This window comes from Symsagittifera roscoffensis, chromosome 6 (assembly GCF_963678635.1).
Source record: "Symsagittifera roscoffensis chromosome 6, txSymRosc1.1, whole genome shotgun sequence".
In the NCBI taxonomy this organism is placed as follows: domain Eukaryota; kingdom Metazoa; phylum Xenacoelomorpha; order Acoela; family Convolutidae; genus Symsagittifera; species Symsagittifera roscoffensis.
In genome coordinates this window covers 23,752,688-23,776,014 of record NC_087067.1, presented here as the reverse complement: position 1 = coordinate 23,776,014, position 23,327 = coordinate 23,752,688, and positions in this window count along the sequence as shown.

Here is a 23,327-nt window from a genome sequence, read left to right as displayed (position 1 = left end):
GGTCCAAATGGACCTCTGCCTCTAATCTTGCCTTTTGTCCTCTGATGACTTTTGACTCCTGGTTTCAACCATTATGTCTGAAACTTTCTTCCCTTTGTCGGTCCGGGTTCGTGTGATCCTTTCCACAAAAGGGTCACTCATTGCTTTTCTCTATTTCTCTGGTATGAATTTCCTGTATCTATCACCTAGTTTTGGTATCCTTGACTTGTCTAAACTCGTTTTCAATTTATCAATTCTTACTGCCTATACACTCAATTCAATTGCTAGTGTCCTTTTGGTCTGACTACTGATAATAATAACACAACACAATAAATTCCAAAAGTTACACTTAATTAATGACCACGAATCCTTGTAAGTTATCGCAGTACAGCGTGTATACAAATTATTCACAATGATCGATTATTAGTTGCAAAATATGAAGCTAGCACAGTCTGATGATATCAATATATTTAGAAGATAGTGTTCTAACTAACCAATCAAGCACAAATATTATTTAATTAAAACCAAAAATGAAGAAAACGAGATTAATTTCAATGAAAAACGTATGTGTTTTGAACTTTAGTCAGTCGCAATATGATAGTCGAACTTGTTTTTAAAGTAAGAGCTTTCCCTGTTCGGTGCTGCACCAAACAGACAAAACTTTTCTCAAGTGGGCGTCAATTGCACCCATCGAATCCTGTGTTACCTTACTGTATTCGGATTGCCCGAGCTAGACCTACTAAAATCCTCAGGTTAATCACTTTCCCAAAAACGATTTGGGTTTCCATCCACACAAATCAGTTACAAACTCTTTTTCAATTTAGACTTAGTGTCGCGAATATCCGAGATTAGACCTGTCTTGTTATAGTCTGGTCTTTTATGAAAGGCAAGTTACCAGTGCAGTCACTGGTTCCTAGCCTGTCTTTTAATAAACTATTACCTTACACTATTTTCTTTTCTTCTATCTACTTAAGTCTTAACAAAAATAGTACCCTTCCAGATTGGCAAAAACAAGACCCCTCCGGATTGACAAAATTGGTACCCCTCCGGATTGGCAAAATTAAGACCCCTCCGGATTGGCAAAAACAAGATCCCTCTGGATTGGCAAAAACAGGACCCCTCCGGATTGGCAAAATTAAGACCCCTCCGGATTGGCAAAATTGGGACCCCTCCGGATTGGGACCCCTCCGGTTTTATAAAAATAACTCTTTAGAGACTTTCAAAACTTTCACCCGATGCCCTTCCGGATACGTTCTCCGATGCTATTATATTGTTTTACTAAATATGAAGGGTGTATTTTCTTTTCCTATACCCTTCCGGATTGAAGCTAAGCCTCTTATTTGACAATTCACCTTAACTGTGAAGGGTCTTATTACTAGCCCAGTTTCTACCCGACCATGATTTTCTTGTTCCCTTAGCCATCTTTTTTCCTCTAGAACCTTGTAAAAATGTCTTATTCAACCGTTGCTACCCTTTGGTAGGGGTGTAAGGGCTTTCCAAAAAAAATTTATAAAACGTGAAGGGTCTACCTTCCCGAATTAGTGAATTTGCTAAAAACAATCTTAAAAAATTTTCAGGCTTATACTTTCAAATAATTGATAATTCTATGAGTAAGCGCACCTAATTTTTGATATAATGGTGCCAAGATCAACTGGATTTGTCCAGTAGTTCCAAAGTTATTAACAAAAACGTCTTTGTCTAAAATCAAAAAATTTTCTCTCTTATAGGTTCCGCCTAACTTTTTTTTGCAATTGTGTTCTTTTCGACCTAAAATTTATTGATCCGAGCTCGGAAGGCCTATACTTTTCTAGTTTGATGCAAAAAAACCCGATCTAAAGCGTTCCAGCTGAAACAATGTGCCAAAAACAATGCTATTCGGATCCCTCCGGATTGATGAATCCACTAAATCAAACACGTTAAGTTCGATTTCACTGTAACCCGGAACGTTATCGGCAAACGGGTTTTAAAACCTGTCGATTCACTAGTGAAAGTTGTCCGAACAACAATTTTTACTGTCCTGATTCGGTTTCTGGTACCCAATTAATTCCAACCACTTCTGAACGAAACTTAACCGGCTCTACCTATTATACTAGTACAGCTACGGTGTAACTCACTAATCTAGCGCTTTTTACCGTTTTAAAAAATGTCGATATCTCAAAAATCGCGATTTGTGGGGGGATCAAATTATCGCTATTTTGACCCTAAAACCGGTCTGCTTAGTGTGTTTTTTTTACAGAAAAACGGTATAGGAGTTTAAATATAGGCTCTATGAAAAATAATACTTGTAATAGTATACCCCTCCTGGTTTTTTCAATCTCCCGATTATGTGCTTAACGCGGAAACTCGCAGTTCGGTGAAGGGTCACTACAGTGCAGTCACTGTCGAGCCCCCCACATAGTAACATCTTTCTTTTTGTACCAAAAGGGATACAAAACTTTTAACGATACCCAACAGTCCTTTGTTGTTGTCCTTGAGCCCCTTCTTGTCGCTCCTTGAACTGCTTGCCGGATCAGTCTTCTTCACTAATCCCAAGACCCTTCCGGATTGAGCGCAAATTATTATTAACGTGCTTAAATACCCAAACAACCCTACAGTACAAGCGACACAAACAGGCCACACAATTGATCGTAACGATCTTAACTGATATAAATGCCATTAACAACAATATATCTAACAACAACAAACGGGAGGGTCGGATCACATCTCGTCTGGGGGATGATTTCTACTGATTTTATACTTTTTTTTACTGTATTTGGTGTTTTAGGGTTTTTTTTATGTTTTTTGTTTTTCTTAGGTACTATACTACTTTTTATTTAGTTTCTTGTATATCTTTAAGTGTTTTTGGTCACGTACCACTCAGGAAATGACGGGACCGCGAATCCCCCTACCCTTCCTGTTTCGTGAATTGTCGGTCTTAACTAGGTTAAAAAGCTATTCACGGGAATCGGGAGAGGCTTCCGCGTTCCGAACTACCCTTCCGCCCCGGCGGTTGGGGCCTTATTATGGGCGTTATTATGAGCGTCCGCGGAGTGCTCGTTAACGGTCCTGCCGGTCATAATTTAAAAAGAATAACACCCAGGAGCGCCATGAAAACATCTATGTAACATTCGCCCGGAAGTACATATCGACGGAAATTAAAGCAAGGTTCTAAAACGACTGGCTAGCGTCTAAACACAGCTCTACATGATTTTCACCGTCTCTGCCGAAGCCAGTTCTTTTGGTGGTTTTCCTAACATCGGGTCGACAAAAACGTTACTGTTTCCGGCTTCGGTCAAAACACTCAAATTAACTTAATTATATGCAAGAATAGTGAGCTCATGGCTGGGTCTCAGTATGCTCAGACCACGAGGTCACTCCTAGAAACAGGGCTACTACTGTTTGTTGTATTACTATTGTTTTTAAGTAGATAAAAATCATCATCTCCATCGACGATGGATCAACCCTTTCCCTCAACTCCTAGCTTCTCATTATCTGAAAATGAATCTGGATGTTAATTAATGTGCCAGTCGGTCATGTCTGGGGGTTTGACCTTGAGAAATACGTAATTTTGGAGTGAAATTTTAATTTTGCAAAATTCGAATCGAGCCTGTCATGCTCAATTTTCTCGAACCAACTGAAAATGAAAAAGTCAGAAATGAGAACACCCGAATTAACAATTGCGGGAAACTACTCAAGAAAAAGGCAGGAAATTGCTATTCGCAATTTCTCGATACGAAATATCAAGAGAGTAGAGCTGTCTTGTCCTGAAAACAGGAGAATCGAATACGGACTTGAGACAGAACAATTATTCGAATGGAAAGGAGTGGACTCTGAATGGAAGAGTGGACAACTCGAGTGTCCAAAGGGTTCATTCAGAGACTTTGATTCTAGAGACAAAACTTACTTCTGTTATTGAAACTAATTGGCCTTAAAACTTATTTAGTTATATTATTTAATTCTCAAGCTGCTCAGTTATAACTTACTCCTCATACTCAAGTGCGTCGATATGTAAGTTCCAATTTAAATTTCTCGAGTGTATTTTATGATAGTTATGTTGAGATAAGGCGAGTTTTAGGTTGATCCATCTGAAATGGATCAAAGTTCCACTGTCCAATAAAAAGTAACTAAGCGGATTGTTCCGACCCGGTTTTTAACGGCGTTCATGTATTTTGGGTATCCCGAGACCTAAGTATGGGGACGTTTTTAATTCTAGAGTGGGGGGATATTTTAGTAGTAGCCTTTAAGCTGTAACGGGTCGTAGTCTCATGTCACAAGCGAACCGAATTGGCTCCGACTGATTTGAGGCGGAAAAACACAAGAGATAGTGTCCCTGACTCCCGAGCCAATAGTTATAGGGCCTATTTTTCTTAAGCCTCATGTGTGACTGTAGTAGACGAATGTTACATAGTGTTTTTATGGCGCTCCTGGGTGTTTTTACGACATCATGACTACGGAGTCGAACCCACTTGACACAGCTCCGGGCTACATGCCCATTCTAGAGTACCGGTGGTACGGTTCAGCGGGAACGTGTAAACCTTCCGGTTGTACCGTGATAGCTTTTTAAGAAAACTCAAGAAAACTTCCTGGTACGCTCTCCGAACGAGGCTTAGCTAACCGAGTAAAGGGGGGCAACCAGGGGGACAAAAACACGAGCAAAAAAGGAAAACAAATAGGAACAAAAACTATAAAACGAAAAAAGACAGTGACTTTGATACCAAATTAGTTGGATCGAACCTTTGTATTAATTAAATAGTATACACATACTGTTTTACAAGACCGATCGTTTCGATCAATCTAGCAATTTTTCGATCGACTAGCAGTGACCTTGGTAGGGTGCCCGAGTGGGGGGCGTTGTTAAGGGTTTTTAGATAGATTGCGACCCAACCGGACCACTGGGAGACTTGACTGGAAAGGGTGACCAGTCGAGTGGGAAAGAGGTTCACAAGGATCGAAACGGACCACCAAGAGACTTGATTGGAAGAGGTGACCAGTCGAGTGGGAAAGTGGGTCTGCTGTCAAGGGCAGAACAGAGACAACCAGCACAGGGCCACCACAAGAGGACGCACAAGGGTGTTCTCAGGTCGGACAACGGGTATCGTTAGAATCCACATTACATTATAAGAAATAAGTGTAAAATTGGATAAGCGGAATCCCATTGTTTTGAGGCAGTTTTTACTCAAGCAGACCTGGAAACAGGTCTACGGTTTTCTCAAGAGAGGTTTAGCACCCGGCGCTTAAGGGATTTTTCGGCTTAAGAGGGGGGCTGAACAGGGGGGAGGTTAGCAGGGGGACTGGTTAGGTTAGAGGTTGGCGGTTGTAAATTGTAAAAAGGGGGGAATTAGAGTAACTAGTTAATCGACATCGTTGATTTAGTTACATTAGCCATCAACACGCGTGGTAACAATAGGTGGACATCCAAAACTTATCTCGAGTTAAGATTGGTACGCTGGTTGGATCGGTAGGGGGGAACGGATATAGACAGTTTTCGTGACACCTCATAAGACAACTAGTGGGGGGAGGAAAACGCGTGGCAATTAGGTACCAGACATTTTTTTTTGAAAGAAGGTTGACATTTGTCTCCTTTGAATTTTAGGTGGGTTGATTACTCTGTTTTGTTTTTTTTTTTTTTTTTCGGTATAAAATTTTATTTTTTCTATATACATTGTTGCGTTTTGGGGAAGATTTGCGATTGGTTTTTAATACAAACAGGTGATCACAAGATACCTGCACACAAGTTTTGGCTCCCAATTGCTGGGAACATTCAAAAAGAGGTAACTAAAAAAGGGGGGCCAGATTTGGCAACCAAGAGAGGGTTTTTGGGAAAATTTTCACTAGAGCTTGAGTGGTGGTACAAGGTACAGACAACCAAGAAGTCCCTACAACGAAGAAGAAAGAAATCCTATATCCAGACACTCAGTGACAAGTCTTGGGACAGTACCGAACTAGTCTAGGGACATTGCAGTCTGGGGACAGTCTTGGAGCAACACAGTCTTGGGACAGTGCAGCTTTGGGGCAGTCTTGGGCCAGAGCAGTCTTGGTACGAAACGGTCTTGGGACGTTGGTCTTGGGACATTGGTCTTGGGCCATTGGTCTTGGGACATTGGTCTTAGGACGTTGGTCTTGGGCCATTGGTCTTGGGACGTTGGTCTTGGGCCATTGGTCTTGGGACGTTGGTCTTGGGACATTGGTCTTGGGCCATTGGTCTTGGGACATTGGTCTTAGGACGTTGGTCTTGGGCCATTGGTCTTGGGACGTTGGTCTTGGGCCATTGGTCTTGGGACGTTAGTCTTGGGACATTAGTCTTGGGACATTGGTCTTGGGACGTTAGTCTTGGGCCATTGGTCTTGGGACGTTAGTCTTGCGACATTAGTCTTGGGACATTGGTCTTGGGACGTTAGTCTTGGGCCATTGGTCTTGGGACGTTAGTCTTGGGACGTTGGTCTTGGGACGTTAGTCTTGGGACATAGGTCTTGGGACGTTAGTCTTGGGACGTTAGTCTTGGGACGTTAGTCTTGGGCCATTGGTCTTGGGACGCTGGTCTTGGGACGCTGGTCTAAAGGTACCAACGAGAAGTACAGGGACAACGCTGAACGGTCTTGGGACGGTAAAGAGAAAGTCTTGGAACAGCATTAGGAAGGGGGTACTACAAAAGTAATAGGTTAGGTTGAAGCACCAAGTATAACAACACGTTCAACACGTTCCCTATCCTAACCTAACACGAAAGAGCTTACAAGAGTTCAAGAAAAATTGTTTTTAGCGAATTATTAATTTTTTTTTCCTTGGAGTTTTTAAACCTTAGAATAGAATTTTTGTAGATAAAAATATTGTAAATAATAACAATTGTAAATAATGAGGCGGAGCAGGGTACCGGTAGCTGAAAGAAGATCGACCGAAGCTAAGTATAATTCGTCGCTAAGCAAAGCAACACCAATGGGTCCGAAGATAACAAAGAAGAACTTTTCAGTTAACATGGTCAGCACAAGGAGTACAGCGGAGAACAGGGCGAAAGAGGGCACGGAAGGGGAGAGAGTAGAACCCACCATCGAGATTGATCTAGAGACACCCGATCAAAGTGTGGATGAAACAGGGAAAATGGCGACAGAGTCAACTCCAATGCCCAATACAGAGGAACCGAACCAGAAACCCATAGAGTTCTCACCGATAGATGACGCGGAAGATGCAATAAGCAACACCGAAGAAACGGTGAAAGAAGACTCTCAAGTAAAGAGGACATCTTTTACGGAAAAATTGGGAATAATGTTCGGAATAAAAACGAAAGAAAACGTGACTGAAGAGCCAAAAGCAGAAAGAGCACGAACATTTGGTACAGTGAGCACGAAAGCGACAGAAACCGGCCAGAATGAGGAACAAGCTAAAGCAGAGGCTATGGCCGAAGAGAAACCCACGGCTGACCATGAAGAGACTACCATTGAGCTGGGCGATTTGTTGGCGAAATTAAATCAGATCGACAAAAGACTTAAGAACAGTGAAGAAGACAGAGAGGTGATAAAAAAGGAGATAAGATACAACAAGCACGAGTATCTAGACAGTTATTTTAATCTAGCTAAGGCAACAGAGGAGAGACTCAAGGAAATGTCAGACAAGGTAGAGGCCACCAATGAAGAACGAGAAAAGAACATCAAAACAGACATGCAACAGTTGAAGAACCGATATGATGATGTTAACAGCCAATTAGGGAGCCTGGAAAGGAGAATGGACACAATGAGCAAGAGTCAAGCAGAGAGTTCGTGTGCAATACAGGCGAAGTTGGATGCAATCTTGAGAGGTTCTACACCACAAGAGAGACCGGCAGCGGATCGTACGCAAGGCACCAGAGTTGATTTTGTAGAACCACAAAGAAACAAACGGCAATCGACACCGTTGCCCATACCCAGGGATGCGATAAGCATAGCACCAACAGCTGCGAAAACAATAATGAAGAGTGGAACGTCGAACACGACGACTGGTCCGGGAGATTCAACAGCCAACAGCAACTCAGGACCGGATGCTATGACATGGGCCAGCACTTGGGAGATGATGAACAGGACTCTAGAGGCCTTCGCCACGAGGAACACTGACTCGAGCGACAGGAGAGAGGGAAAATCAAGAAAAACATTCAAGAAGCCAAAAGAATTCAAAGATGACTCCGATGGATGCATTGACACTTGGGTGGAAGTGATGAGACTACATCTAGAGCAAGATAACTTGAGTGACGAAAGACAAGCGTGCACAGCCATACTCAGCAATTTAGAAGGCACGGCATTAAAGTGTGTGGTTGCGAAGAAAGAAGAAGAACGCGACACCGCGGACAAAATCTTTGAAATACTGTTGAACAGATTCGGCTCAGGCATGAAGGGTCATCAAGCGATGATGCGATTTGAAAAAAGGAGACAGAGGGACGACGAGTCAATAGATCGGTTCCTAGATGACCTCGAGAGCTTGAGAAGGAGGAGTGACCCAGAGGAGTCGACAAACAGACGGAACTTTAGCATTGCCTCGAAGTTCATTGATGGGGTGAAAAGTGATGACTTAAGGACAATGTTAGCAACATACTACACGTTGTCGAAGGACAGCGCACCCACCCCAGAAGAAATGAGACAGAAATCAAGAGAATACATGCTGATGAAACCTAAGAAGTACTCATATTCTGAAAACAGGAACACGCAAGGGGGAAGCCAACCCCAGAGGTCATCATGGTACAAACCTAGAGATGATATGGATAAGCGCAGATCATGCGCGAACTGCGGGTCAGCGGATCATCATGTGGCTGATTGCACAACGTACAAACAAGGCATGAAGAGCCTAGGTTATGCACCGGATGAGGAGGACATGAGTCAGATGGAGGAACACGAGTACTATAATGGCTTAATCATCAAGATAGGCGCCAGATGTTTTTTCTGTAACCAGGAGGGGCACTTCAGAATGGATTGTCCCTTGTTCTGGGAAGCGGTCAAGGACCAGAATCACCCCAAACATAAGTTGGCATTAGCGGCGGTGCAGAATCAGCGGAACAGGCAAAACGAGTTCGAATCTAGGAACTTAGGGGCACCAAACACCGAATTGCCGACGAAGACAGTGAAAGCTGTAACACATGTTAGCGGTGCGTTAGAGTCCGCGGCCGGGAGCTCTCTAGAGATAAATTATGAGAGAGCGGCGACGGAAGCAATTGCCAAAGTGAAACAAGATCTGGCTGCGAAAGAAATAGAGCAACGACTAAAGTTGGAGATCGAGAGACAGAATTTTAACGAAGCATTAACCGGAACGAACGTAGTACCAGAGGCTAGAACGGGCTCAACAAAGAACGGGAATTGTAACACCGTGAAAATGGTGACAGGTAAACCCTTTGGAATATCGAAAATCGGAGCAAGAATAATGTCGATAATCACAGTGGGCGGCCACGAGGTGACTAGAAACTTGAGCGAGCCGAGCGACCAGACGTTAATGCACATTGACGTGTATGCAGACTACTTGAGTGGAATAAGTCCACGAACTACTTCTAGAGCGCTCAGGGCACTACTCACGAGAGGGGGCAGCAAGTCGGTACGTGTTGATAACAGATACACTGAAGCTTACGGTCCACACGAGGTTATGCTAAACATAGATGGAATCAACATCTATACCAAGACGATGATAACATGCGACGAAGACCTGATTGGACAAATCTATGTAGGGAAGGAGGAATTGAAAGTAAGATCGATTGGACACTGTGCTATGCTTGAAGAAGACGCAATGCACATCGGAACGGAAGCAGACGTGACAGGGCACGTGTTGGACATAAGTGGAAAGAAGACTCAGTTACGTGGGTTACTTGACACGGGAGCGGTCTTGAGTGTCATACCAATTGAGACTTGGGAGCGAATGGGCTTCAACAAAGATGATTTGATAGACTCGAGAATACGGCTGTCAGCTGCGAACAAAGGGGCCCTTCGGGTGCTAGGCAGGACGCCGATAATAGCCCTCAATTTGGGAGAACGTAACCTGTGGATGAGCTTCATCGTGGTAGAAAACCTGGATGAATCTGACCAATTCATTTTGGGCAGAGACTTCATCAGGAATTTCGACGTAACGATTGATCTAAATAATGCAATGTTCAGGATACGGAACCCGGATAGGAGGTACGCAATCAAACCGGTAAATTTGATAATGGCAAATGAAAACAAAGCACCGGTATTCTTGAGTAGGAGAGTGAGGCTAAAAGCTAATGAAGCAGCAATCGTGAGCTTGAGGATGAAAAACTACAATGAACTAAGTGACAATAAGCAAGTATGTATAGTTCCAAACCCTAATAGTCAAAGTGCTGCTGTTTTAGGAAGATCATTTTCGATAACGAAGAGTGGTCTCTGCGTCAGTGTCTTGTTGAATACCCTTGACATACCGATCACGATACAGAGAGGGAGGAAACTGGGATATGCTTTGCCGGTTAAAACTCGATATGAAACGATTGAGAACTTAAAACAAAATGAAGTTGTTGATTGTCCCAATCACAGGGATAAAATTTGTTACTTGAGACGATTGCAAAAAATTAAATATTCTTCAGGCCTAATTAAATCACTTAAGTCAGAAACGGACGATGGGCTGTCGAGCTGTTCAAACTTTCCAGAGCGACCCACACTAGATGAGATGCAGACAGATAAACCGGTTCTGCCGGAGATTGAACATTTGAGGGGCAAACTGAAAGATGAACAGCTCGAAGCCATCAAAGACGTACTAGAGCGGAACGAAGAAGTTTTCTCGAGGCATAAGGCGGATATCGGGTGTTGTAATTTTGTGGAGCATGAAATAGAACTTGAGGAAAACGCGGTACCGCACAGGGAGGGGGCGAGGCGTATGACCCCACACAAATCGGACGCGTGTAGAAAAGAAATCGAGACGTTACTAGAGTATGACATGATAGAACCATCCAAGTCACCGTGGGCGTGTGGAGTAGTGATGGCCAAAAAGAAAGGCGACCAGTTGAGGTTCTGTTGTGACTTTCGATACCTGAACTCCGTCACGGTGAAGGATGCCTATCCCATACCTAGAATTGATGAAAGCCTCTCGAAGTTAGGTGATGCAAAATTTTTTACGACTCTTGATTTAGGCTCGGCTTTTTGGCAGGTACCATTAAGGAAACAAGACAGGGACAAGACAGGGTTCGCCTGCGAGTTAGGTCTGTTTCAATGGAAACGGATGCCGTTTGGACTCTGCAATGCCACAGCCACGTTTCAACGGCTGATGGCACACGCGCTGATAGGCGTGACGAAGAAGTACGGCAACCTGGTAATGTGCTATGTGGACGACGTGGTAATAGCAACGCCAACACTAGAAGACCACATTGAGAGACTTGATGAGGTGTTCGCGTGCATGAAAAGATCGGGGCTGAAATGCAAACCATCAAAGTGTGAAATACTCAAGGACTCAATAAAATATTTGGGCAGGATGGTAGACAAGCACGGCATCAGACCTGACCCAGACGCCGTGGAAGCAGTCCTAACCTGGAAATCACCGAAGACAGAGCACCAGTTGATGAGCTTCCTGGGCTTCGCTAACTATTACAGGGAGTTCATCAAAGGCTACGCGGACAAGGTATACCCGATGCAACAATTAATGAGACACAAGGGCAAGAAGTTCACGTGGAACAACGCAGCAGAAGAGTCATTCCAGAGAATAAAGAAAGAGCTATGTGAGGCACCAGTACTGGGTATGCCGACTGAGAAGGGGATGTACGTGCTGGACACAGATGCGTCGGTAGTCGCGATTTCTGGGGTTCTCCATCAAGAACAAGAATGGAATGGGAAGACAGTCTTGAGACCAATAGCATACGGGAGCAAAGTCCTAAGTGACACAGAAATGAAGTACGGAGCACCGAAAGCAGAGATGTTCGCAGTGGTCACCTTTGTCGAGAAATACAGAGCGTACCTAGGCAGTGAACCTTTCAAACTGCGAGTAGATAACCGAGCATTAAGCTGGCTGAAAACGTACTCAATGGACCAGAGCTACATTGGGAGATGGATAGTTCGCTTGGACGGATACAACATGATAATTGAACATAGAACGCGAGACAAACATCAAAATGCCGACAGCTTGAGCAAGAAGACGGAGTTCTACGAGAGACAAGAACAAAGAGAGGCGGACAGACCTGAGATCAAAGATGGTTTCTCCTTTATGGACAAAGAAACATACGACAGTCTTCCACTCACGAGATGGCTGGACAAATCAGGTAAACCGATTGAAGATCATCCCGAATTGCCAAAAGAGTCTCTTGAAAAGACCATCTTGAAGAAAAGCAGAGGGATTCCGGTAGGAATAATGCTCAAGTCCAAAATCGTGAGGGAAACACTCAAGGCAAAAGGTCACGATCTCACCCAGGTAGAGGAGGGAACGGTCCAAATAGATGAAGACTTAATGAGGTTGCTTGAGAAACTATCGGATGACAAACCCGTGATCCAAGGGAAAAGTCAGGAGGCACCGGAACTAACCATACTTCGGAGAGAAAAAACAGTGAACAATACTGACGTCTCAAAAGGGATCACCACTGATAGCAAGGAAGTTGTGCGATCACTAGTTGAGAAAATCCCCGAAAAAATTCTGGAGCAAACAAAAGTCAGGGATAAGAAAGTGACATTCAGAGAAGAAATTGAACACCTGGGATTAGATCAAGAGTCCGGGGAGTGGTCCAGATTCATGAAAGAAGACGAAACCGGAGAAGGAAAATTGTCCGGGGAGCGTAAAGAATGGGATGAAGACTCGGACGAGAGCAGTGAGGATCAAGACAGTCTATGCATGATACTGGCGGAAGAGAAGATGAGACAGCACGACAGGGAATTACAGACAGATCCATCTTCAGGAACGTACAATCTGGAAATGCAAGAGGTACGAGGTGGAACAGAGCTCGAGAAAATAGCAGTTTCAAGAAAGCCTCTTAGGGAACTATCGTGCAACTCAAACGTCAGAACGAATCTGGTACCAGAGGACGACATGAAGATCATGAAAAGGATAATATGTGTGAAACTGAGCGATGACATCCACAATCCTGGTGAGATGAATGGACAGATCATGGCGTTAAAGGAGCACGTTAAGGCGAGATATAGACTGTCTGACCTAATAAGGGCCCAGAAGAATGACAAAATGACAAGTAACCTCTCCAAATGGATCCATTCTGGAGTCAAGGAGAAGGGGGAACTTGAGGAAGACAGCTACAAGATCTTGAGCCAGTTCTACAAAGAAAAGAGAGACTTACTTTACCACACAGCGGAAGGGGTGGTAGCGTGCAAGAGGAGAGACGAGGAAAAGATATTACACAAACACAACCTCATCATACTACCACAACTGTACCAAACGGAAGTGCTCTTCAGATCACACGACCAAATGGGCCATCAGGGGATAGATAAAGTACAACAAAGGATACTTCACAGGTTTGACTGGCCGGGAATGAGAAAAGCTTGCGAGAGATGGGTGAATGCCTGCCTAGCATGCCTTCAAGTAAAAGACCCAAGGAAGATGAAGTTTCCCCTCAAGTCTGTCGAGAGTTCGGAATTCAATGAAGTGGTGCAGATAGACCATCAGAAAATCTGCATGACGGAATCGGGTTATAACCAAGTACTAGTTATAATAGATCACTTCACCAAGTTGGCGGAAGCAGTTCCGTGCCAGACAGCCTCAGCAGAGGAAACATGTGATCACCTGATAACGCATTGGATATCGCGGTATGGTTGCCCAATGACTTTCCAGTCAGACAACGGCAAGGCTTTTGTGGGGGACTTAACAAAAGAATTGATGAAGAGGTCACACATTGCTCAAGCACACTCGACGACCTATCATCCACAGACCAATGGGTTGGTAGAAAGACAGAACAGGACACTAGTCAACATGCTCAGGGTGTACTGCTCAAGGTACATGACGGACTGGGACAAATACCTGCCACAGGTAGTAGGAGCCTACAATAGTACCCAGCACTCTACAACGGGTATCAGCCCTTTCATGATGTTGACGGGCAGGGAAAGGGCAATGCCTCTGACATTCTTCTATCCGGAGTACGAGGGGAAGAGGACGTCGCCTCAAGCATACGTGAAGGAAGCGATCAAAAGACAACAAGAGCTGAACGAGCTATGTCGGAGAAACACGGCACAAGCGCAAACGAGGCAACGCAAGAAATATGACGAAAAGATACTGAGAGCAAAGCCATACGAAGTGGGCCAATACGTGTGGGTCTTTCAAAACGTCATACCGCCCAAGGGAACAAAGAAACTACTCAAGAAATGGAGAGGACCGTTCATGATTACGGAAGTACATCAACAAGGAAGGTTCTATCGCTTGAGTACAGGGCGAGCAGCACATTACGAAAATCTGAAACCTCACGTTCCGTCCCCGGAGGATTGGTGCCTGCCGAAAGACATGGAGGGTCTTGACTACCTGGTGGTGGAACCAGCGTGCGAAGTGAATGAGAAAGGCACCAGAGAGAAAAATGATGGTAATGAGAACTTGAGCTTGGACGACAACGAAAAGATAGAAGTGGAGTCGGATGCAGGTTCATTTGTAGAAGAAGACTGGAACGACCCAGAGCAAAACGAGGTACCGAAGTGGATGGAACCGGATCGACCAACACCACCGGAAACCAGGACGGGCAATCGTAAACGCACAGGCATGAGGTACAATAGGTACGGGGATGACTTCTTGATCGATAAGATACAGCCAGAAAAGTTAAGCGATGAACTACTAGGCGTAGGCGAACTGGAAGCTGGAGAGGAATGGCAGGTCATTGACGATGGTGGACATTATCCGCAGGATGATTACTCGACGCCAGAAGTGGAGACGGATCTCGAGCAGGGTGAAATAGAAAGGAGGGAGAATACGAACTTGAGGATTCTAGAGTGGATGCGTGATGTCAAAGACGAGGGTCACGAAGGACAAAGCATGCAGCAAGTCGATGTATCAGCAGCAAAGTACATGAAGACAGCGGAGCCTCTTTTCGGATGGACAGCAACAGACAGGCCACTGGACATCCCTAAAGACAATTCAGACCCGACTACATCGACGGGGACGTCGATAAATATTTTTGTCCGGGGAGTGGGGGTAGGACTTACCCACACCGAAAATTCGATGATAAAGAAGCTCAAGGAAGTGAGGGAAACAAGCGGATTGGAACTGGAGGAAGAAGAACCAGAGCCTACCATAGGAAGGAATTTCAAAACGAAATTCGAAATACCCAATGAATACTCAGAGAACATCATGATAACGGATAGCGACTTCATCCTGTCAAACAGGACCAGCGCGATCTGCATCACGGCGGACATGAGTTTCAAATCAAGATTGGAGGCTGACTTCAAAACAGAATACCAGAACGTAGAGTTTCTGTTCAGACAGAGGCCAGGATTGGGAGGCATGGCGGCGCTTCCACCGTCAGTGGCACAAGTCCCGGGCAAATACCTCTGCTTCCTAGTAACGAGAGTCAACGACAGGAACACAATTGATCCCGAACACGTGATATTGGCTCTGACAAGACTACGCGACTTCATGATTGAAAGAGGAATATTGGAGGTCTCGGTGCCGGTGTACGACCCAAACAGGGGCAAACTGAGCTCGAGAGAATTGTACGCCATTCTTCATGTGGTCTTTGCAGAAACGGAGATAGTGGTGCATCTTCACAAGAAGTACTACTTGAGCATCGCCTGAGTCAGGTACACGGGAGCGTCGAGTCGGGTGTGAGGGAAGAATCTTGAGCTAGGTATTGGGGTACGAAACAGGTAAGGGATCTCATGGGTGATTGGCATGACAATTATCATTTTAAATGAATGATGGTGCTAAAACATAAAATGTGTCTGCATGTTTTTTAGAAAATTTAAATTGAATCATTTTAGTAGGGCGAAAAGGGGAGGGTTTTTAATCATAAAAGTAATGGGGCTTTCTGGTTAGGAACACAGCTTGTCGGTCTAAATATCGGGTGTTATTTTCAGATTGATTTGTTGATCTCAAATTGACTACTCATCTGTATTTAATCAAAAGAAGAGAACGACATCTCAAGAAAACTCAAGTTGCTCAGGTAAAACTCAAGTACTAATACTCAAAGAGTCAATCGAAGTCACAGAAATGGCCGATCGATACTGGAAGTCCATGCCATCGGCTCTGAAAAAGCCCACACTTGACGAACTGTACAGACGGCTGAGAGATCTGGATTACACTCAAGTGAACGAGAGAATGGCAGTGATGCTGAACGCCATCCTACAATTGGAGGATGAGGGCGAGTGTCGAGAGTCTGCGACGGAGGCGGTCTTGATGGTAGGCTACACCACTGAAGGGGTGTCCGATCAAGCACAGACCAGATGGCTGTCCTGGAACGTGGATGGAGCGATAAGGGGGTTCGATTTGGCGAGGAACCCTGGTCTAAACAACAACACAGAGTATGGCGCGGGGGAATTCCCACTGCCGGCCAGACCATCAGTCAGGCCCGCGAGCCAGAGTACGAGTAAAGTACTGTCGATGTCACGGGCACAGCAGACGGGGGAGGCTTATCCGGACGTCAGTGCCATGAAAAAAGAACTCGAGAGAACCCAGCGGGAGAAGAATAAGGCGAACCTCGACCGGGATCAAGCGGTGCTCGAGAGGGATCAAGCGCGGAGAGAATTGGACATAATGAAGGCGGAACGGCTGCAGGCAGAAAGGGTGCGGGAGAATGCCGCGAATTGTGAGCAGCTGAAGCAGGCTCTCGAGAGAGATCAAGCAAAACTTGAGAGGATCCAGCAACAACAGCGCGAGCTCGATATGCAAAAAGGGGCTAGGCCCAAAGAGCGGGTAGTGACTGTCTCAAGGCCAGAGTCACGCATGGAGGTGGACGAAGCTCCTAGGTCAAAGGGACGATTCAACCTCGATCGTGCGGCGCAAGAACATATGAATGAGGGGCTGGAGGTATGGATACCACCCGAATCAACGTCCTCCCTGCGTGGAATGGAGACTCAAGTAATACGACCATTGATGGACGTCGCGCTGCCTGGATACACACCGAGTTCGACCCCAGGTAGTAGTGGCGGCTCGTCACGGCTGAAAGAGTTGCAGGAGAGGTTACAGCTGAGGAATCGCGAGAGTCCGGTAAGAGTGGATTTACCCTCGACTTGGGGGGAACAGCCTGTCAGGAGTGTGATGATCTCGAGCTACAAGAAGAATACGGATGGGAGATATCGCAAGCACAATCGTATAGACTGGAATCCGGCGCAGAGAGAGAGAAGAGATTGCTTCCACGATGCGACTTGGGTGGAGTACTTCACGTATCCTCGAGTGCCTGAAGGCTCGGTTCACTTGATCATTGGAGACAGCTTGCTGCGGGTGCTGACCCGGATCCAATCCCATTGGCAAACGGGAATCTTGAGCTTCGCCGGAGCCGCAACGCCGCAGATGTTAGCGACTCTTGAGATGCTAGGGATGGTGAGCGTGTACACAGTCACCCTGATGGTCGGGACGAATGATGTGTCAAGGGGGGAAGCGAGGAAGGTGACAAGGCTGCATGAAAAGATGAGCTGCATTCTCGAGGAGATACGGATCCAAATGGACCCGTCCATTCTCACGGTGTGTACTGTTCCCTACAACATGGGAGCGGATCAACATGCGGTAGAGATGAATACGAAAGTGCGCAGCCTGAACGAAACAATCAGGAAGATTCATCAGAGGAGTGTCCTTCCCCTTAGGCTACTGGACGTGGCTGAGCAAATGGAATTAACCTCTTTCCCTGACAATGCATCTGCGGATGGCATTCACTTTGACAGGCCCAGAGGGGTGGAATGGTTGAACGACGTCTTTCAAAAGCATATATGCGCGCTAGAGACGGATTTGCTGGAAACAGCACAGGTCACGTTCGGGCCACCCCCAAACCCACCCTTCTTCAACCCGAGATCTTTGTCGAGTCGCTTGGGCGAGAGGGCCGATTCTAGAGATAGTGAGAGGAATAGCCGGGCCAAGTTGCCGAGCACCACGCCCATGGAAGCTGATGAAGTGACATCAGCAACTCCCCAGGGGTCGGTAATGTCCTCAGTGGTGGTTGCGGAGAAAAAGAGGTCAGAGAAGCCACTGGAGACCAGCAGACAGAAGTATGAGGAGAAGGTCAAGGAACTGGATCTGGAAGACCTAGAGTGTAGACAGGAGCTAGCGAGGGCTTTGGGTCTTGAGCAGGTCTCACATGAAGACTTGGGGAGGCACAAGTGCGTGGACTGGTTGAAGGCTCATGAAACGCGTTTCTCGAGAGCGAAGTTGACAGAGACAGCAGACCTGAGTGGAATTCCCACTAGGTCGATGATGGGACCAATTAATTACAGACCTCTCAAGTCCTTGGGGAGCCCGGGACTGGTGGTGGAGCCTCCCAAGCACCGGACCAGCATTGCCAGAATTAGAGTGGCCACTCCAGCACAGTTGAGAGTGGTCGACAAACTGATGAACCCAAGAGAGATGGAGTTACCAGACGCCGAATATGAAGGCGCAAAATTGGCCAATGACCCCCGATATGGGAAACCCTGTGGGCAGGCGCAACTGGCCAAAACCTTAGCGGTCTACGACAGAGCAGACCCAGCTGCAGCAAGGGTGGTGATCGTGGCAGGATCAGATTTCGAAGGTACGTCTCCCAAGTTGTTTTGGCCAGAAACCCTGATATACACCTTGCCGGGTGCGGAACTGAACCAGATGTTGACCCTGGTAGTGGCAATAAAGTCAGAAATGCCCTGCGAACCTGAGTTACTGCTGTTTGCGGGGATGAACGATCATCTGCACGCAACGGGATTTCTTGAGCAGCTCAAGGGTGGTGAACCTACGCCAAAGAGGATCTGGGAGGCCATCCAGACCTTATTCGCGGCGATTAATGAAGTACAGGAGAATGTTGCCTCAAGATTCGGCGCCAAGACAAGAGTGGCGTTCACAACATCCCCCGGGTACTCGAGCATGCCGCTGGCTCTGCAATTCGTGTACGCGATCTTGATCTTGATCGCAGAGGGGAATGGGTGGCGTGTCCTGATGGCAGCTCCCAACCGAGAATTGGAACCGACGAACTTGAGGCTGTGCAAGTCAGAACTCGCGGCAGCGTGGGCGGACGTCTCCCATGCATTGAGAGGCTTTCACGAGTTGGCTGATATCCTCATCGTATTGGACGAGGTCCTCCTACTGGAAGTATCTAACTTTGCCAGGCAACTCAAGCTCAGCCCGATCCTTAGGGATGATCACCCAGTGATAATTCACCTGACGGCTATTCTGTGGTTTCGGGACATGGAGTTGACCATTACGAGCTCGACCAGCAGATCTAGAGGGCCAAACAACGAAAGACAGAACGTGGCCACATCGGAGAAACAGCTGGAGTCGATGGGGAATCGGTTGGCGCAAGAGGGAGGCAGATGGCCCTTCTTAAGCCCAAGGTTGGAAAATGCCACGAGGAAAACAAGAGAGGATGCGCCGCCTCTGGTGAAGCAGATCTGGGAGTTTCTCGAGGAGCAACTGGGAAAAGCTGAGGAAAAGGGGATGACGGTTGGCAGGTTCGTCACGGCAGCCAATGAGGTCACGATTGGAGGATTTTGGAGAGAGCACGCGTGGGGTGAGCTGAAGACGAGGAGGGATCATGAGATTCTCGAGTTCTTGAGTCCTTGTTGGGGAAGAGAGTTCCTGACTGAGGTGTACAGTGCGAAGGAGACGATCTTTGATGCGTTTATACAGGAGATGTTGAATATGCCGATCAGCCTGTTGCTGGCGCTGTACCTGGTCTACCCAAGATACTTGTTTAATATGGGCCCCGCATACATGTTCAGTCGTGGTGTGGACGCCCTCAGAATAGATGGATACTTGACGTTAGTACTCCTGACCCACGGTTAACTGGCGTCATTTCACCGATTGATGAGGTATGGGGAGCCCCTGGCGATGGGAAGAACACACTCGAGTATTGAGACCTACTCGTACAAGTGTGCAGCCGGGCTAAGGACGCTGCTCGTGCAGTATCTACTGATGCAGAACAGGCACCTGACTGGCGAAGAAAAGAGCCCGAAGACCAGAGAGGAGTGGAGAAAAGTGAATGGAGGCATGCCCCTATTAACGGATCTATGCCTGGCCATGAGATCGGATCCCATGGGGATTATCCGGGGGCTGGGGGAGGTCGTGACTTGTATATATGGACCGGCTGTCACGTTCGCATTTCCAGATCCCTTGGTGACAGCTTATCGATACTCCGTGACCCACGTGAGCCTCATAAGCGTACTGGATGGAACGACACTGAACTGGTGCCAGCAAGAGGTGCTAAGGGCACAAATGAGCAACACGGTGCTCTTCGGAAAGGTGAAGGATCCAGAGTTGATCGTGTACAGTTTCCGAGGACAAATGCAATGCCGGATGGGAGGCAAGCGCGAGGGCCCCATCGAAACTTACCCCAAGTTTTGGAACTTGAATCCCTTGGCAGCCAATGGACAAGAAATCTTGAGAATCCCTGCATGGACAAAAAGTTTCGAGTTGGTGAAAAAGGAGCTGGAAGCGATATTGGAGAGAGAAGCCCTACCGACGAGCATTCCCGAGTTCCCCATAGTGAGGAGAATGACCCTAGGGATGAACAGTTCCCTGGTTGTCCCATCCTCCTACGCGAGAACCACGACTGAAGAACGGCAGAAGGAGTTTACTGACGGCTGGGATCCGCTCTTCATCGGCTATACTGCAGCAATTTATTTCCATACTAGCGATGTGAAGATAAACTCATGGACGACTCAAGCCAAGAAAATCAGAGGATCGATGCCCCCTAAATTCGACGTGCGAGATACCTTGAGAGTACTTAAGCGGGCAGGCCTAGAGAACCAGCTGCCGGTATGGGACGATGGTAGGATGATAGTGGAAGAAGGGCATGTAGCACTGAAAGCAGACGCGATGCTATTTGCCACAAGGAAGTACCGGGCACCTTACGGACTTGAGCTGATGGAGCGTAATAGAGAAGGAAAGAAGTTAGATGCAGCAGGTCCATTGTACGTGGCACTGACAAAAGGTGAGGCGACGAGTTCAGCGACACCATCACCCCTTCCAGTAGGCATCCCTGGGGATAAAAAGAGTGGCACCGTGGCAGATCGATTCAAGAGGATCTTTGAGAGAAGGGAAGCAGAGTCAGGAGACGAAAGCATGGATGAAACCCTCAGTGAGGCAGGAGAGGATATGGAAGTGGGAAACACACCGGAGCAAAAGCCAACGGAAGTGGAATTCACAGCGCAGGAATTGTTGAAAGACCTGAGTGAAGAAAACTGGGCAGATACTCCCACGCCACCTTTGACCTCGTCCCCTCGCAAGTACCCGGAAATGTCGTTGACAAGCGAGAATCCCAACATGGGAATGATCTTCTTGAGTACGGAGAGGAGGGAGAAGAATACCTTCGAGGGAAACAGAGACGCCTTCCTGGGCACTCTGGATGGAGATGCTTGGCAAAAGTTCTTGAGCGAATTCAATCGAGAAGTGGATGAAGACACCACGTTGGATAATTTCAAAGAAGAACTGTGGGACACGGTGGTGAAGTTTGGTGAGCCTGTCCTGGTGGGGACGGGTTTAGAAGAGAAAGCTAGAGTGGAACTACTGAACAAAATGGTCGAGTTGAGAAAGTCAAGAAAGACCAGAGAAGACAAATGTAAAGACAGCTCTACTCCGAAACAGAAAACTGACAATAAAATAATTAAGTGTACAAGGGGGGATAAGGTAGGAACTAGTAATATGATTAAAAGTACTAATATCCTTAAGGCTCGAGCAGGGGGGAGGCAAGAGTTGGCTGGAGAAAAGGAAGTTGAATCAGTGATGATACCAATGACGCCCCCAAGCAAAGACGTGAGGTCTCGCAAGAGGAAGAGAGACGTGGAGGGAATGGGCAGTCCTTCAGCTGACGCGGTCTCGGAAAAAGACTTGAGAGAGACGGCTCCCATGGTTCTGGCGCGATGGAAAACGGCAGCCTACAAGAGTAGCTACGAACCGAGGAAACTGCTCGACATAGAAAAAGAAATGGAGAATCCCACTAGTTCCGTGACGGAGGAGGATTTCAAACCTCAAAGAATAAAAATGAAGCGAGGTTCGACGAGCGGGCAGACCTGGGAAGTAGATGTTGGCAAAGAGTGGGTCTCAAGTGAGCATCAAGCTGTCGGGAAGCAAGTGACCAGTGATCCACTTGAGAAAAGTAAAACCAGAAACACCTCCCGACCATGGTGGATAGCTCTCGAGACATTGAAGGAGATGGAAGGCTGTTTGAAGAAGTTGAACAGTGGAGTGGCTCGCAAACGATACAGCTGGGCCACCCAGCAGAAGGCTGAGGTCAACAAGATAGAGTTGGCAAACCAGCTGAAGAGATCCTGGCAGAACTTATTGAAGGATCATTTTGAAGAGGCGATGAGGACATCCTCATCGGCACCACCACTGATGGCGAATCCCTTTATCAGGACTGCAGGACAACTGATGTTCGCGTGGAGCCTGTTGGGGATAGAGCTGGAAACGCTGACTTCATACGACAAGTTGAAGCTGGGAGGAAAAAATCTAGAGATATACCGATTGTTGATGCAGCACGTTGCCAAGGACAACTCAGGCTTGAGTCTGGCAAGGAGGAAGGATGCAACCTGTTTCTTGAGGTGGACGATGTCGATGATGACTGACAGTACCATCCTAGCATGTCATCAGAAAGCAGTCGCAAGCAAGACGTTGGAAAGGAGAGTCTCCACAGTCATCTTGAATGTGTATCAGAGCACTGGGATAGAGAGGGAGGATGGTTCTAGGCAATCTCTGGAGAACCATAGGAAGTTGGATGAGATACGGAGGTTCTACAACAAGAAGTTCGAAGAGGAGCACGACGTTCACCGCAACCTGGCTTCGTCAGGGGAGTACTTGAAACTCAACAGAAAGGGAGAGTACCAATATGTTTCTGGAGTAATGGGAATGGCGTACAACCCCTTCTTGGACCTGGAAGCTGGAGGAGCCAACAGAAATTATGAAGTGGCGGAGCTGTTGAAGTTCTGGACAGAGAAGATAGTGGAGATAGACGTTGTGGAGAGAGAGAGACCTAGCCTGGGTCTGGTTCTTGAGGGGATGCCGGGAGTGATAAGTGTGCCACGCTCAAGTAAAAGAGTGGAGCTAAAAATGGGTGATGGGAGTGGCGTGTTGATCACGAACCTGGGAGTGGTATGGAAATTACTCAGACCTTCCTGGTGTCCACATCCCCATGCAAGTATGATTGAGGAGGTCACTGAGCGAGTGAGATTGGCACCGACAGAGGATGAGGACTTGGCGATCTTGAGCATAGTACACAAACTGATCTTGCCTCAGGTGAAAGAATCAAGTGAGGTGACAAGTGGAACAGAGCCGGTGAGGAGGATGGAGCCGGGCAGTTGTCTTGATTCGACATGCAGTAACGGCGAACATATTTGTGATGGACG